The sequence below is a fragment of the Rhipicephalus microplus genome, chromosome X, assembly GCF_043290135.1.
Source record: "Rhipicephalus microplus isolate Deutch F79 chromosome X, USDA_Rmic, whole genome shotgun sequence".
Lineage (NCBI taxonomy): Eukaryota > Metazoa > Arthropoda > Arachnida > Ixodida > Ixodidae > Rhipicephalus > Rhipicephalus microplus.
Window position 1 is genome coordinate 24,413,187 of NC_134710.1, and position 18,566 is coordinate 24,431,752.

Genomic DNA, 18,566 nt, shown 5'->3' on the forward strand with positions numbered 1-18,566 from the left:
CGTGGCGTTGCCAATAGGTTAATTCAAAATTACTTAACAGACCGCTATCAGTATGTCGCTATTAATCAAGAGACATCTCCCCGTGCGAGGGTCAACAAAGGTGTCCCACAAGGATCGGTACTTGGTCCACTGTTGTTTATAGTTTATGTAAATAACTTGTGTAGCATTCCATATTGTCTCAAGTTAATCGTGTATGCTGACGACACCAATATATTTTTTGCTGGTTCATCGATCTCTCAACTTGAAAAGTCTGTAAACACATATCTAAATAAGTTGTCTTCCTGGATTAAACTAAACAAGTTGCGGCTAAACGCGAGTAAAACTAAATATATATTGTTTGCACCCATTAATAAGCCACGGAATATAAGTCTAAGTGTCTCCTTTGAGGGTCAGACTTTAGAACAAGTCAAGGTACAGAAATTCTTGGGTGTGTGGTTCCAGGAAGACCTTTCCTGGAATGAACATATAAATAAAGTGGCAGCAGATCTAAGTAGAAGCGTTGATTGTATGTACAAACTATGTCCGTTATTACCACTTTGGCTAAAGAAAGCGTTATATTATACACTGATATATTCCAGGTTAAGTTATTGTGTCTTATGTTGGGGAACAACGACGGCTCAAAACTATAAAACATTACTTACACTACAAAAGAAGGTACTAAGACTATTCGAGGGATATTACGGTATGCCACAAGGTCTTAGCGCACGTCCGTTATTCCCTAAATATCCCATATTACAAGCAAACCAAATATATTATTATAAGTTATTATTGTATATCCAAAATAATGAACTATACCCCATGTACGATTCTTCTCGATGTGCTGAGTACTATCTCCGTACACATAGTATAAGAACACCGAAAACTAGAACAACCTATGGTCAACAACATATTGATTATCAAACACCGAGTCTCCTCAACAAACTGGGTGACGTACTTGACCAAAATAAGAAAACTTCCAAAAATAAGTTCAAGGAATTTCTCCTTTATAATCGTGTTGAATACACTTAATACAGAAATTTGGATTATTTATTACTTTCTGTGTCCCAATTGCTTAGAGTACACTATTTGTGTCCTTTTGTTGTTTTTTTTTGCTTATTGTTTGTTCAAGGTGCTTAGGAATGTATGTGTCTCCAGATGCTTTCCTTACCTCACTTATTGTATATATTGTGATGTTTTTTTAGGTATTTCATTACTATTTACTGTCCTGTTCTTTCTTTATATTTGTGATGGTTACATGTGTGATCAGAATTTGCAAATTGTATCTGTATATAATGATGTTCTCTAATTGCGGCTAAGCTGTGTATGACATGTTATTTTCAGTTTTTATTTTATTTTGCGAGACTGTATTTCGGAGCAAAAGCCTCCGTCAGGCTATGTAGCCTTTTGCTTTTGCTTCGTTTTTCTGTTGCACGTACAGAAAAATAAATCTCAAATTGAAAAAAAAACATCGTAAAGAAAAAATTTTACATTTTATACCGGAAAACAACCGGTAAGGACTAGCTTTCCAGTTAAAACTTCACAGTCTGGATTCATAACTTGGAAAATATTTTTGCTTGACGACATATTTTCCCCGAAATGAATGTGATTAGACCTCCGCCACCAGTAGTACAGTCTACTCGAAAACACTTCAATACTTTAAACGACCCTATGGCGAAGAAAATGCGGAAGTGGAAACTGACTCTCTAGTATTGCTTAGATTTTGGCTGACCTTTCTTTGATTTAGAATAGAAGTCAGCAAAAGAGGTCAATTCCTCTCTGGCAGACGACATTGCTCTTTTTTGAGCCCTAGTAGTATGTTCTGAAACTTTCATATTCAAAAACAAGGCACAGAGATAAGCTTGTATGACGCGAAATCGCACTCATAGTTCGGCATTCGTTTTTTTTTCGTCACTGGCACGCCGTATAGGTTTTGTTTTCAAGGAAGTCGCAAGCATTGACTTGCTGATCGGATGACACGTATTCATTTTTTTATAAAATAGCTTCTGAAATACTGCCTCTCAGGTTGCATAATATCTGGTTCATTGCCTTCTTTCCTGCATGCCTTCTTGATAGCTCCTTCAATATTTGCTGTGAAATATCGTTTCGCCTTTAAATTAGCCAGATTTCACTGATTAGCGGCAAGCACAAGTGGTCACTTATTAGGCATTTCAAAGTAACGGCGTTTTAATTCCAGGAACCACTTCAATTTGCCTGATTAAATCGACTGCTTAAATCCGCTGCTTAAAGAGTTAATTATATTTTAATGTCTGTAATTCCTGCCGTAATTATTCTTCGTACGCATCCGACGATACCTTCTGCCACAGTGAAGGGAACGCCGCTGGTAACTCGCAGGTACCTTCTTTCTGTATTTTTTCATTATTACTAGACACATCTCTTGAAACACCCTGTATATGTGCACACAAAAACATGCCAAATCACAAATCAAGCAAAATGAGAATATTATAAAAAAGTGTTTGTCTGAGAACCGGAATATGCACAATCATGGTTGAATACGTGCTTATGTGTAAACTGGTACACACCGACCTATTTATCTTATCGCTTTCCATGTTCTTGAGTACGAGCAAATAGCCACGAGCTCCTTATATGAGCCACAGGCTCCCAGAAGTTTGAGTTTCGTTTGTTGAAGAAAAGAAGAAAAAAAATTGAATAGTATGTGAGGTACATCTCGAAACCACCATTGATTATGAGAGACGCCGTGGTAAAGGGCTCCAGAAATTTAGACTACCTGGGATTCTTTAACGTGCAGCCGAATCAAATCATACGGGCCTACAGCATTCTCGCCTCCGTCAAAAATTCAGGCGCAGCCGCCGGTATTCGAACCCACGGCCTGTTGGTCAATGGCTGAATACCTTAGCATTTAGACCTATTCGGCGATGTAAAGAAAAGAAGTACCATTTAACTATTCAAAGGAGTACCTGGCCAATAGCACTTTGACTTGGTCGAGTTGGTACATAATTGGATAGGCTTCAGCGCGATTTAAACGAAGACCATAGGACACACCAGAACACAAAAGATTTGAGACGTGCCCCCCCCCACCTCTCCCCCAGTATCTGGCCTCGCGGGTGGTACCAGGGGAAAAATGTCCGACGTGAGATTCAGCAACACGGATGTTCGAAATAGCCAGCACAGAGCGGATGAAAGACTTATAGAAACATGGACCCATAGATAGACAACAAAGAAAGAAAAAAAGATAAATAGATACAATGCGGAATTATATAAAAAACACACATATAAAAAAGTCAGAACGGCAGGGAGAGAAAAACAAAGAAAGTGGAAGCAGGATTTATAGAGAAATGATAGAAAGAGTTCAAAATATTAGATATAGCGAGAATAAGAGAAATAACCAGAAATGAAGACAAATAAGAAACAGGGAAAAAAGAGAGCGAGAGAGAAAAATAAAGAGGATCAAGAAAGGCCGCCCAGCTTCACAGGTGGTGGAAGCTTCCCGCCACTAATCCAAGGTGCGCCAAATTTTATTTGTACAGCACTCGCCAGGAAATTCCGGGATTTGTAAACTTCTACCACATAACCACGCCTATGCTTACGAATACAGCGGTGACAACTTCTTTTGTTTGGAAATGCAGTGAAAATAATTGTCATGCTTTAAAAACATACGCGTCCTGTATGCAAGCTTAACAATACAATGTGAAATCGTGCAGTATTAATGCATAGCACAAGCGTATACACTGCCATCAGGCGTCAGAGCATGTGAATAAAAATAATGACTTCATGGTTTAAAGCCGGTCGCCCACAAAGGCACACACTTCTCTGCGTCTATTCAAGTGAAGTCAAGTCAAGTCAAGTTTAATAAATAGTTAAGTTGAGTTACATGGTTAGCGTTATTACAATAGGAGGTCCCAAAGTTTCAGAGAAACTTACAGTGGGACCTCCTATGGCTACATGGATGGGATAATTACAAAAAGTACAGCAATAATATACGGACTTGTGAGTAATAATCAATAAGCTTGATTAACAGTAAAAATACGATCAATACACAACATAATTGTAATACTCAATATTGAAAATTAACAAGGAAATAGTCAAAAGCAAGTGAATACAAAAAACAATAGTAATGAACTCTACGTGACAAATGCAACACGTTTCATTATTAGTGTTATCGATTTTACAAAGGCAATTTGAAGTAGTAAAATAGCACAAAAATGAGGAGAGTTATTAACAGTTAATTACACAAATCGGATGAGTTTAATAAATCCTGAACGTAATTTTTCTTGCTGCGCGAAGTGAAAATATGGATGTTATGCTACGATTTCAATTCGAAAGGCAATGAATTCCAAATGGCTATGCTAGTAAATAAGGTTGAGATCTTGCCGTTTATTGTCCTTGCGGCCGGCAAAAGAAGATTATTGCACGGGGAAAACCGGGTGATGTTACTATTAGTTAAGTGACGATTATCAATACATGCAATAAAAATGTCATGCGTGATGAGTCTAAAGGTGACAATGGACATTTTATGAAAAAATAATTGTCTCAATGGGAGTATGTTAAGCTGAGGAAAAAACTAGCTACAGGAGAAGAAAAATGAGCTGAAAGTCAATCATCTAACTGCTTGATTCCGAAGTCGCTGCAAACGTTTGATGTGCGTGAAATATGTGTTGGCCCAAGATGATACGCAATACGAAATATGGCTATGAATATAAGCAAAATACAAAGTACCTTTGATGTGAGGCGGAAAATGAGTTCGTGTCTTGATGATAACGAGAATACCAAATGCAATCTTTTTAACGAGTGATGCTGCATGTTTATGAAATTTTAGTTCGCTATCTAAGATGACGCTAAGAAACCGCGCTTCACTGGAAATGTTTAAGACGGTATTACTAATATGAAGGGAAGGTTGTATGTCAAGTGAAATGCGCGGGGAATGGAAAAACATAAACACGGTTTTAGTAGCATTGATCTGAAGATAATTGGCCTGGCACCATAAAGTTATGTTATGTATATCTGTGTTGAGGTCAGACAGGAGTGAAGAAACTGATTTAGATGACTGAAAGTTGGTTGTGTCGTCAGGGTAAAGTATACACTTGGTCCTTGTAAGATTGGTAGGTAGATCATCAATAAACATCAAAAATAAAAGTGGGCCAAACTTTTATCCCTGTGGAACACCAACGTTAATTAACTTGAGCGTTAAAAGATGGCCATTAACATGAACCGTTTGAGACTGGTTACTGAGGTAGCTCTAAATAAAACATAGTGGCGGACAAGACTTACCAAATGATTCGAGTTTAGCAAGTAGTACGTGATGAGTTATGTGTCAAAAGCCTTCTTCAAATCGAAAAACAGAAATCCCGCAAGTACCCCTCTATCAATAGCTTGTAAACTTCATTCGTTAAGGTAATTATTTCCAGCTCAGTTGAATATTCTTGAAGGAATCCGAATTGTTGTGGAGATAAAAGATTAAATTTTTTCAGATAACGCATTATTCTAATGTTGAATAACTTCCCAATTACCTTACCGCAGAAAGGCAGGATACAGATTGGCCTCTAATTCTGTATCCTGCCATCCTGCCCTCATAAGGGAATGGCCCTCACTACGTGGCCATTCCCTTATGGCCACGTAGTGAGGGTAAAGCAAATTCGAGTATATTTCAGTGTTTGAAGTACGCACTCGAGTAAGATATCGCTAATTTTTATTCAAAGCATATAGATTGAGTTTTTGCTGCAGGGCTGGCATGCGTACGCCTTATTCTAGCCACCGGGAGGCCTGCACTGCGCGTAAACACTAAGTGCTTTCAATGGCCTTCCTCTTTTTTCTAATTGCTACGTAGGTCTTGGCGAGCGCTCGTGTCATATTCGCGTGTTTGCTAATTCTGCAAGGCATTCAACGTTATTTAAATAATTATGTGCATTAGATCAAGTACCACAATTTCCTAAGTCATCGGTAATCTTTCTATTATATCTCCGTTATTCTAAATCTGAACAATAAATTTTAAAATAGCCACTAAATTCTTGACCAGTCCCCCATATCGGGCAAGCACCATGGACTATTGATGAAAGAGAACAAGAACAAGCTCGCTCGTTATCATAATGAAGCCTACCGCAGCAAGTATTATCCTTGAATTGCTCAGCGTATGTTCCTCGCGAGTTTCCCTCACTGACCACACACACGACCGGACCTTCTTGGCTCTCTAGTTTGGCGTAAAGCGTCGTGAAATCAGAAGACTACACACGTCTTCACCTCGGGACAACGTCCAGCGACACCGCGCTGGCATCGCCCAACATGACTGCAGCATCGCCCCTCGAAATGCAGAGCACAGGGGGACGGTGACGACCTGCTGTTTGTGTTTGAGAAGCGCCGTTTCGGACTTGTGGGGTTCCAGCGAAATGCTTGCGACATCGTCCTGCACGGCCGTGAGCTCACTCACAAAGTGCCTGGGTTCCGCACCTGGGCCTCCTACGAAAAACGCCTTTCGGTCGGGTCCTGCTGTCGCCTTCGGCCGTTGTGCAAGCGCTACCGTGGGGGCGTCGGCGAGACAAGCGTGATGTGCTCTTTCAAGGCCGGTACATGCGTTCAGCTTCACGATTTATGCCAAGCATCCACGGCTACTTAAAGAGGACCTAGTCGGGCAGCCTCGTGTTTTCATGCGCGGTTTCTTGCCGGTCGACCGGTTGACGCGCAGCTCCACCAGCACCATGTGCGGCTGGCTTGGTACTGCAACGCGAGTCGAGTATCATCTTTCCTGTTCCTCGAAGTGGCCCGCGAAATCCTGGATGGCCATCTTGAAAAAGCATGGGGTTCAGGATCACGGTGAGTGGCTTTTTGCTTCCTGATGGCTTCCTGCGAAATAGCAAGGAGCCTTTACTGGATGTGTATTGCCAATGAGTGCATCAGCTGCTCAGGAAATGTACGGCACAAATTCATTGTGTTCTCGGATATATTTACTGTTATCTACGTAAGACCAACATGAGTGTGCGTTCTGATCCGCCATACAGTAGCAAGTACTGCTTCGGAGAATCACTTTACCTTTTGGTCACAAGGGGTTTATAAATAACAATATTATTGCAGTCTCACCTGATAACTTGTGTTGTTAAGCCTCGTTAGAGTGTATATTGACTGTCGAAAAGGCTGAGAAGTTCTTATTTGTTCGAAGCATCTTTCATTTCCCACGCTGCAATTATATCTGAGACAAGTGAAACCCTCGAACAGGCAGTAAACAGGGGCGTCATACAGGATAAACTCAAACTACAACCGATTGCGATCGAGCGCATTCACCGGATAGGTAAACCAGCTCCCAATAAAACCAGACCAGTTATCTTTAAACTTGTGGATTCGCGTCAGAAGAAAGCCTTACTAAAGAATGGAAAGCACCTTAAGGGAATTGATTACGCTATTGGCGAAGATTTCTGTCGCAAAACTCGCGAAATTAGAAAAAAGCTTTGGGACAGTGCGAAATCGAACCGCGCTAAAAAGGAAAAAGTGGCACTGGCTTTCGAGAGGCTGTACATAAATGACTGCGCGTTCATTTGGGATGAGGAAAAAGAAGAAAGGGTACCACTGAACAAACCAAAAAACTACGAAATACCAACTTGGCCGAACACGCGAAGTACCACACAAAAGAAAAATTAACATTGCTAAACGTGAACGCCAGAAGCGTCGTGAATAAAGTGCAGCCTCTTGAGAACTTGTTGCTAATTCATGAACCAGATATTGTAGCAATCACGGCAACCTGGCTCTCATCAGATATACTCGATCATGAATTCACTCCCCCTAGCTATTCTGTCATCCGAAAAGACAGACTATCTCGAGGCGGAGGCGTCGCGTTGTTAATTCGACGTTCCATTTCATACACACTACTGCCAGACGTTCCGGACACAGAAGTGGTTTTCTGCAAAATTTTGTGCAATAGCACAAGCATAGTAGCGGGTCGCGTTTATCGTAGCCCATCCTCTGGTTCGAATGCATAGTTTCCATCCACAATTTTCTTCAGCATCATGTCCGTAGCTCTGCAATCGTGATAATGGGTGATTTTAACCTTGCTGACATAAACTGGAGTACCATGCACCACACCTCACAGGGATCAGAGGATTTATTTGATTTCATGTTAAATTTCAACCTCCATCAAATTGTTTCATGCCCAACTCATGCTGAAGTAACAGCCACAAGTGTACTAGATTTAATACTTATTAGTAGTCACCTTAGCCATGTGGACACTCAAGTTGATGTTGTAGAGGGCATTTCAGACCACAGAGTGCCTGTTTGCCGGAATACACTTGATCACAGATTACACCTACAATCAACAGTAAACCATGTCTCAGACTTCAGTAAAGCAGACGACGCCAGCGTACTAACTTATTTAGCCCATGAGTTTTACGAGTTTGTGGAATTGAACTGTGATCCCGCCACAACTGTAAATGACCTTTGGCTAAGGTTCAAGCACATTGTTCTGCACTGCATAAATGAATTTATACCACTGCGGCGTACACGGCTGCAAAGACATAACCCCTGGATCACAAGAGAAATTCTACACGCAAAGCCGAAAGTCAAACGACTTCGGAAAGCGGTAAAAAAAACAGTGCTGCAGTGCGAATACATCAAAATTAAAAACAGCTATTTCACACTTTAAGGCCAAAACAAAGCAAGCAAAACAACATTACTTTGAAGTAACGCTACCGTCATTCATTACTGGTAACCCACAAAGGTTCTGGAAGCATTTCAGCCCTAGAAAAAACAGCAGTCCTGAACTTTCATTGCAACAGAAAACGGCGAAATCTAGTATGTACAACTATTTCCACTCTGTTTTTACAAAAGATGACGGGAAAATTCCACAGCTTGCACACATGAATAATATTGGAATCAGCCCTATAGATGTAGTTGATGAAGGAATATTTTCTCTTTTGCTCGACCTAGACCCAAAAAAATCTTCGGGACCAGATGACATCCCCAATCCCTTTTTTAAGCAATATGCTGAATGGTGCAGCAAATACCTTGGTATAGTTTTCCGCAAATCTCTCGCCGTAGCAAAATTCCGGACGACTGGAAAAAAAGCTAAAATAGCACCGATTCCCAAAGCAGGAAATAGCGATAATCCTTCAAACTTTAGGCCAATATCTTTAACCAGCACGTCATGCAAAGTATTAGAACATATAATTTTGAAACACTTAACCTTTTTTAGAAGGTAAAGGCGTTTTGTCATCTTGCCAGCACGGGTTTCGCAGCGGATTATTGACTGCCACGCGACTAACAGAAGTTGTTTATGATTTAGCATTATCTATTAACAACTGCACGCAAACGGATATCATACTATTAGACTTTGCTAAAGCGTTTGATTCCGTATGTCGCAACAAATTAATTGCAAAACTTCGAAGTATTATTGGAGATGAAATATTAACAAATTAGGTTAAGGACTTCTTAACTAATCGTTCACAATATGTCCTGTATGACCAAGTACCATCAGAAAACTTGCCTGTTACGTCCTGAGTACCACAAGGCTCCGTTTTGGGACCTTTGTTATTTCTTGTTTTTATTAACGATATCACGGACAGTATCTCTTGCACCATTAGGCTTTTCGCCAACGACTGCATTATTTACAAATTAATTAACAGTAATTCAGATCACCTTGCACTAAGCGATTCTTTACACCATCTTTCCAACTGGTGCGACATGTGGCAAGTGTCGATTAACCCCAAAAAAACAGTGTGCATGACGACAACCCGAAAAAAAGAAGCTATCCAGTATGACTACAGCATTAAAGGCACCAGGCTTGAAAAAGTGAATGCGCACAAATATTTAGGCGTCACGATAACGTCAAGCCTCATATGGGATGCGCACATTTCTAACATTACTTCGGTTGCTCGGCGCAAGCTCTTTTATTTTCGCAGATGCCTTCGGTAGGCCCGTCACACAACCAAGCTTTTAGCCTACACTACGTACGTAAGACCGGTATTAGAATATGCTAACACAGTATGGTTTTCTTATACAGTCATTAACATTCAAAAGCTAGAAAATGTACAGAGGAAGGCAACAAGATTTATCTGCAACATATATTAGCGCACTGATTCTCCTACAAATATGTTAGCAAGCTCTGGCCCCCAAACACTTGCGATTCGAGCAAAACAAGCGCGCCTTAAATTTTTTTTTCAGCTACTTCACAACCATTATAAAATTGACCCATCATTGTACATCCGTCCATCAGACTCCCGCGTTATTAGGCACAAACATTCACGCACACTGAAAGAGTACTCTTACCGCAACGACACGTTCAAGCACTCCTTTTTTCCACTTGCCATAAGGGTATGGAACTGTTTGGATTCCTCCATAACTAGTGCGAAATCGGTATCCGACTTTGCACTAAAATTAGAAAATATGTTCTCTTAATGCGGCAATACTCGCATTACCAGAAGCATTACGCCACCAGTGAAAGCGTATTAGTGGAGTGTACAAGTGTTATCTGGAGTGTTTGGAAGTTTGCTATTTGTTTGCCTGTGTACCACTGCACTTCATGCAAAATGTTTCTTCTTTCGGTGATGGTTTTTTTGTCTTTGCAGATGTAAACAATTTGTATAATTTTTGCTCTTATACTTTGTGATGACTGTCATTTAACTACATTCCTGTTTCTGTTTTCTGCGCTGTTAATGTACCACCTGCATGTACAACCTGTACGCCCACCTGCTATGGTCTCGGAATGAGACTGGCAGTATTGAAAATAAATAAATAAATAAATAAATATGTGGAAGCAGGACTAACACCAAGATTTTCATAATGTTGCTAAGAATATCGACAATGAGAGTAATCTGCTCTATGGAGGCAAGAGAGCTCATGATATAAAAAGGTGACGTCTATGTATAGTGACCTAAAAAAGCATTGTTGTGCGAGAGAGCCATCGTTACTGTTTAAGTTACTACACTGCAAAAAAATGCGCGTATTTACGGACAGAAAAGCGGACATAGAGTCCAGGAAATAAACACACTCCCTCCCTTCGTCAACATCAATGATACAGCACACGTTTAAGAATCACAGACTTCACCACTTCGCGAATATTATAAATACAGCACACGTTTACCAATAATGTTTCTCTGAATAGTGCAAAAAAACAAATGTCTCCTCCATCAATAAAAATTTAGACGAAAGTAATCATTTGCAATATATAGTGCGCACGTGCGTCACACAGCGCCGATTCGTCACTTCCGAAATGCCCCACCGACATGCCTGCATACCTACTGACTCCGTGGCCGACCGCTGCCGTGTTGTTTTCTCGTGCGTGCGCCCGTTCAGTTTAGCCTAACGATGCAAGTTGGAGCAATTATCTGCTGCTGGTGAGGCAAATTGATATAACAGTCCACGAAGAGCGAGCAGAGCGTCAGGGTGTTCTCTTTGCCGAAAGTTATTACCTAAAATTGAGAACGCACACTGTGATTTTCCGAAAAGCACCGGCATTTTTGGCTGGCACAGATTAACAAAAACGAGTTGAAGAACCGATAAAATTTGTGTCTTCAGGTGTACCTTCATTACGGGTAAGTAATGAAGTTACACCCGAAGCCCTACCTGCAAACAAAGATAGGTGCTGTATATACAAAGTTGTCCGCGACCGCTGCGTGCACAATCAGCGTGTCTGGGAGGCGGTTAATATTGTGGAGGCAATCACGGGAATTCGGGTATTGCATTAAAAAAAAGTGTGAAATTAGGTGCGAAACAATATTCGTTCACTCGCGATTCGATGTATTATAGGCGATCGGTTCAAGTTAGGGAGTCAGGTTTTTAAAAAATTGGTCTATTGATTCCCTAAAACAGTCTCACTCATTTTCAGGGACAATATTGTACATTCGCGCACAACAACAAATACAATATACAAAGTAAAAAATGAGTCATAACATACGCGAAAAAAAGTGACCGGCATCAGCGCAGCACGCACCACGCGAAGTCTCTACCTTGCATAATGTATTCCTTGGCTGTTTCCACTAATTCAAATAATAGACGCTCAATATCAACACTGTTTGAAACACTCGGGAGCTGTATTGCTACTTCGGTGGTGTGGGTCGCAGCTACATATTAAAATCGGTAATAATAATATATATCCTGTAAACTTGCCAAGCTCTGCACGATGACTCATTTTCGATAGGAGCTGTGCTCTTCGCTCATCCACTTTTAAAATTGCGGCTAAAGAGACTTTGAGCTTTTACTTGTTCTTAGACCACGCAAATTGTAGTGAAATTGATATAATGGGCCTTCGTAGATCATGGCGGGAAGCCCGTGTACGCGGAGCTTGTATACGCGTCACCCGTTTCAATTTTCCAGTCTTGTATCGAGTGAACAAGCAAGGCCTTTCTGACCGGATGAGCTCGTTAAAGCGTGACAAAAAAACCGCACGGATCCTCTTCGAAAATCGCACACAGCAACAGATGACGAGCCCTCAACAAACCGCGCTGAAGCACGCAAACTGCTGTAGGTACCCAGCGAGGTACCCGGGAATGGCGAGAAATGGCGACAATGGCGGAAGTGACATCACATGAACACTATGTATACAGATGATCTCCAGAAATTCGCAGTGATATGGCCGTCACATACCATCATTGCATCCACCGCCACGACGTGTTCTGCACCAATTTTATTCTACACAGTAAAAAATTTTTACACCCAAAAGGGTGTAAAAAGGGTGCTTTTACAAGAAAGCACTCTTTGCAACACCCTTTAACACCCATAAATGGTCGATTGAAAAAAAGCACCCATTTGTTTGGGTGCTTGCGTCGATAGCACCCTAAAATAGGCTCTAAAGGTCCTTTTGTGCCTGAGAAGGGTGTACGTGACGATTCATCAGATAGAATATGCAGCATAAGAAGAACACATAATTTTAATATTTGGGATTTTACGTCTCAAAAACCTCGATATGATTATGAGGGTCGTCGTAGTGGAAAGCTCTAGAGATTTTGACCATTTGGTGTTCTTTAATGGGCGCTGATATCGCACAGTGCACAGGATTCTACCTTTTCGCCTCCATCTGAATTCGACTGCCACGGCCGGCATCGAACCCACGATCTTCGGATTGGCGGCCGAGCAGCGTAGCTACTGCAAGAATATGTGGACCTTGCGTTAAATGACAGCCTAGACTTAGAATGTGTGAAGGTCCTCTCCGAATACAGCAGAATGCCAGCAGAAGCAAATCGCGTTTCATCTATATAGGCAATTAACTGCAATCCACGTTACGAAAGCTCACCCTAGCGTTGGTTATAAGCTATATGTTTGCTGTGGATTATATACAGGAACATAATGTTCGCCCGAGTATGGGTGTGTGTGCGTGAGCCTGCGCATGTGTTCGCGTGTAAGCGCGATTGTGTGTACACCCGTGCATGTGTGCGTGCGCGTGTATGTGCGAATCCGTGCTTGTGTTAAGCATGCCTGTGCACATGTGTACGCCCATGCATGCGTGCGTTTACGGTCGCGTGTGTGTGTCCGTATGTGTGTATACGTGTATGTGTGTGCGCCTGTGAATAAGTATGCGTGTGTATCAGCCCGTGCGCCCTCAAATTTCGTGTGTGTGTGCGGGGGGGGGGCACTGCTTCTTAGTGTTTAAGGTCAGACACCTGTTCAGACTGGTAGTCTATATGGGCGGTGGCTTAAGAAATGGCGGTGGTCAAGGCACTGTACATGGACTATTCAGTACATGGAAAACAGCTGCACATTTCGTACCTCATCATTGCTTACGAACTTGCTGCGGTAGCTGATTAGGTCCGCTGAGGCGCTTCTACGGACGAAAACGTGGGTTATGACCAATTCACACGGAAAGCTGTCACTGCACTTATGCACAACCATCGTTTATATTAACAACGTTTAACAAGAACGTGCCCTGCCTTTGCTACAGGTGCTTAGCTAGCTCATTGGGCAACCATATAAAATTATGTGCTGATCATGTGGTCAGCAAAAAGTTTGTTATAACAACCTCGGCACGTTTCGTGGTGCGCGACAAGCCTTCTAAACATCCGCGACTGTGGATTAATTTGTTCCAGCTTCGACTACGCATTCAGTGTTTGCGGCACCATACGCGGAATCGCCAGGCACAGACAATGCGAAAAGAAATTCCTCTGCAAAAAGGTGTAGCGATGGTCTCCCGCTAATGCCACCGAGGACGAAATAATTATTGTTTCTGGCCATTCCATGGTGCACTTTGTTTTCCCCAAGTTTTGCTTCACTATTTTTCGCCCACTGCAATCGCATTCCGTCAAAATACTCAAAGAACCCGAGGCTGGTAAATCACCTGCGTCGCTGTGCGACTGGCTGGAAGGAGAGTTGTCGTTTACAAAGAGTCATTCCGCGTCGAACGGCCGTCCGCCGTATGCGCCTTAGCGTTTGTCTTTCGGCGCCGTCTTGGTGGGTTTCTCGCTCCTCCCCCCCCCCGCTCACCCCGGCCAGCGTTGCTCCCACAACGGTGGCGTAGATAAGCGAATAGTTGCGTCACCGAGCACCTGCGCCGACAGCTGCGGCGCCGCCGCCAGTGCCTCCTCCTTCTCTCTCTCAACTGTCCCTCTCTGTCTCATCAGTTTTTCAAATGCGTTGCGTTGGTCGGGGGTCTTGGTCGCTGTGTGTGTTCTAGCGAACAGGCGCATATTCAGTGGTGGTCACGCATGACACCGTGTTCGAAGTGACGCTCGGATTAAGGAATATTCATGGAGTGGCGGACACGGATAACGTGGGCCTGTTAACGGTGAGTGTACTGTTTTCGTAGGTAGTAATCATACAGCGCTAGCTGGGCGCCTGCAGCAGCTCTGCCGAAGTAGGCTGCCAGCCATTTACAACAGCATGCGTTCGCGGGCTTGTTGCAGATGCCCGATTAAATGTGTGACTTAACGAGTTCCCACTGCTATGCTCGATGTTGTGTAAGTGCCTGCATCACTCATACAGTGAGTGATGTGATCACTTAACAAGGGCGGGATTAGTTGCTGATCGCACATTGTCTCTACACTGCACAAAGTGATTGATATTGTTTTAAGATGTGCTTCGGGCTACATCGTAATAACATTTCTATTATTACTCAAATGTGCAACGTGCTTCTGTAGGTGTAAGCGTAAAAAAAGAAAGAAAAAGAAAAAAATTATGTACAGAGGCGCACTGTACGAAATGGCTTTTTTTTTGCTTAAAGACGGTATAGTTGGAGGTGCTGATATGCCGCGATGCTCCGAGCACGTGCGCCTCGGTCTTTTGAGCTATTTAGGACAAGTGTCACCAGCAACAGGGAAAGATCTAGCAGACTTCCAAAGACGTATTGTTGTGGCCATCGCCGTGCGTTGTTTTCCTTCGTTTCTGTTTGCTGTTTTCGTGCTTTGCCTTCATCTGCGATAACGTTCGGCGTTATAACAGAATCGAGAGAGTATACGTGACTGTGGGAGCTATGTTCGGTAGCTCTAGCATAAGCCATGGCTGCAACAACGTAGACGGCGTCCGCCCGCGTTGGTGTCCTTCGAGCGCTCTTACTTGCTTGATTGTGTTTACCTGAGTATTTAGGCACGGGTTACGTTTGTAAATCCCGTGGGCAATAATCGCTAATAGCGTGCCCTTGATTGCCATCAGAGGATGGGCTTGGTTGTCGAAATATGCCAGACGCTTTTTCTGAAAGCAAGCTTTAAAAATTTTTTAAAGAAATACTTTCATACGTGCTAGGCAGTGCCTATTGCAGGCCCGCAACTCTTTAAAAACTGGACGAGCTATCACATCTTTTATCAAATTACAATGAATTAAGATGATTGAATTATAGATGACGAATTTTTGTGCTAGATTAGGTGCACAAAACACATGTTCGCATCCCTACGTCTAGAAAGCAGGCAAATAGGAAGCACAGTGTCAAATTTCGATTAGATTCCATTGACGGAGCGTCTTGTGAGAGTAGAAAGAACGAGAAAATTGTTCATTTTTGATGCCCTTATAGAGGCAGTCAGAAGTGCACTGATTGGTGACTTGTAACAATTCCTCAGATTGTTAGAGGCGTGAATAAAGTAAGTAAATCTTTAACTTTTTTTGCAGACCTCTTCGCTAGTGCCACGCCCAAGATCACTTGTTCTCATGTAAAAGAGAAAGCAGAGATGTCTTCACTGTTTGTACACGAAGAGGTAAGTTTCATGTGCGCTTTGATTAATGCTACATGTTCTGAACGTTGTACTTTAAGAATTGATTTTCACACTGGCTCACTACCCTAGAAGGAATTTGATTCTTAGGTGAGTTCAGGCTTTCGTAAGTGCCATTTTTGAGCTTTAGTCTTACACTTCACCTCATTTCGGGAATTCGCTGCATGCTGGAAAACTCTTATCTTTATCATACGAAATTATTGGAATGTATGGGTTGTATGCTTCTAGTTCAGTGTAATGTCAATTACACGCCATTTCGAAGGATACACACTACACATTCTTTATATATGGTGCGGCCAGAACAGCACGAACATCCTTTCATGAGAAGACATATTTGCTCTTATTACAGGATGAGAGGGTACCGCTGACGTCCTGCGTAGTCTACCCCGAACCCAGCCTAGAGCAAGCCGATTTCCTGAACCTCCACAAGGATAACCGAAAAATCTTCCGTGTCAGTAATGACGAAGAAGGAGTGACAGCACTGATGAGTTGATTTTTTTTATTTTCAACATTGTCTACGGCCGCAAGGCCTTCAACAACCACCGTGATTGAGCAGCTTTTTCTCAGCGTGAGTTTGGAGTTTATCAAAGAAGTTGTTCAGGCAGTACGACGCTGAAAATTTTAGTGTCACAATGCATGAACAACTTTTTCTAGTGTGGTCATGGTAGATGAACAAATGTTGTTATTTGTGTAAGTTATTTTTCTTAAATATAGCTGGACCATTCCATGCCAAACGTCCAAGCCACTTTCGCGACCATCTCAATTGTATTTAAAAAAAATGTGCTGACTTACTGCGTTAAAAACAGTGAACTGCTAGAATATTTCAACGAGAAAAAAAGTTTTGTTCATGTGGCTGGCTTTTAACTTCCTGGCATAAGGCTGTCTGTGTGCTGTTTGTAGGAAATTTCGTTTTAAAACTACCGCTTATTTTTTTCTAAAGCAAATTCGGTCTACCTGTTAAGTAAATGTGCTTCTGTAAGGTATTTGAAGCTCAATAATATTAGTGCAATTTTTTTGCCACATTTGCTTCCAAGAACTAAGCAGAAATAAGTTTTGTTTGCATTTTTTATTGCAATATGGCGCTTTGTATGAATATCTGAGCAGTGAATACTCACTACACAGAAGGTATATTGTGAGGAAAAAATATCTTTATACCTCTCAAGCTGCTGAAGTATACGAGAAAATATCACGAATTTCACAAAATTGTGATTTTTGTCCGTATTGAGATGCAATTTGCTTCATGTTGTGATACAACGAAAACTCATCATTATACCTGAACTGTAAGAAAATGAAATTCTTTCTATTATAAAAATCTTATCACAAAAAGGACAGGAAACAGCGCTGTCAACTGAATTTTATTGAAGGTGCTACGAGCGTTTTTATACTGAGTACAAGACCAGGGCTCATCTGCAACAACACATGTGTGACCATGACAAAATAATTTTAACCAAGAAAAGAATACTCTTTTTCGGAAAAGATAAGTGAAGGTGTACTGATGCATTGATCCTTGGCCTTCCTAATAAAGAGTTCTAAAATCTCTCATTTTTTTGCTTGCTTTTTTTTCAAAAACCGTGTTTTATGAAACCTAGGACTACACTTACATTCTTTACGGTCTCCGGCCATGAGACTACTATAGCCCTTCTTAACATTTCAAGCATGCTGTCTTGCTTGATCATTGAAGCATTGCCCAGTTTGTCCTATGTTTACTTTTCCACGTGTTAGCGGTATCTCATACACATTAGATCGGCATTCAGTAAACCTATTCTAGCGACGAATGGTGCAAGATTGACTATTCCTGTTGCTGTAAGTACATGCACTTTTGAAAGCTTGCAAGGGGTGGAAAACAACAATGTCATATCTGCTGGCTCTTTTCCTGAAATTGTGAGACACTTTATGTACGTAGTACCATGTGACATGCAAAGGTGATTGGTCATTCTCTTTTTCTTTTGGTCCTGTTTCCTGTAACTTTACTTTCTGCAGGAGGGTTTCACAAACAAGTGTGATGATGCTGTTGAGTTATTGGCTTGTGCTATCAGCCCAGGAGTGCTAAGAATGTTCTGCCTTTTGATAGTGGGCATTCAAAATTAGTAGAAAGAGGAATTGATACGACATGTATTCAGGCCACCCTTCAGAAGTCATGTTAGCACACGGGTTAGGTCAGGCTTAAAAACCAGATTAAAAGACCAAAAAATGCTGGGTATCGCACCAGAATCATCACACCCGTTTGCAAAACCGTCCTGCAGAAAGTAAAGTTAAAGAAGACAGGACCAACAAAAAACATTGACCAAAACCTTTGCATGTTATACCACATCACGTGTCTCACAATTAAAATAATAGCCAGCAGATATGATATTAGCGTGTTGTTTTCCACCCCTTGCAAGCTTTCAAATGTGTGTGTGTACTAAACAGCAACAGGAATAGTCAATCTTGCCCCATTCGTCACGAGAATGGGTTTACTTAATGCCAATTTAACGTTTGTAGAAGTATTTTTTATCAGGTAAACCA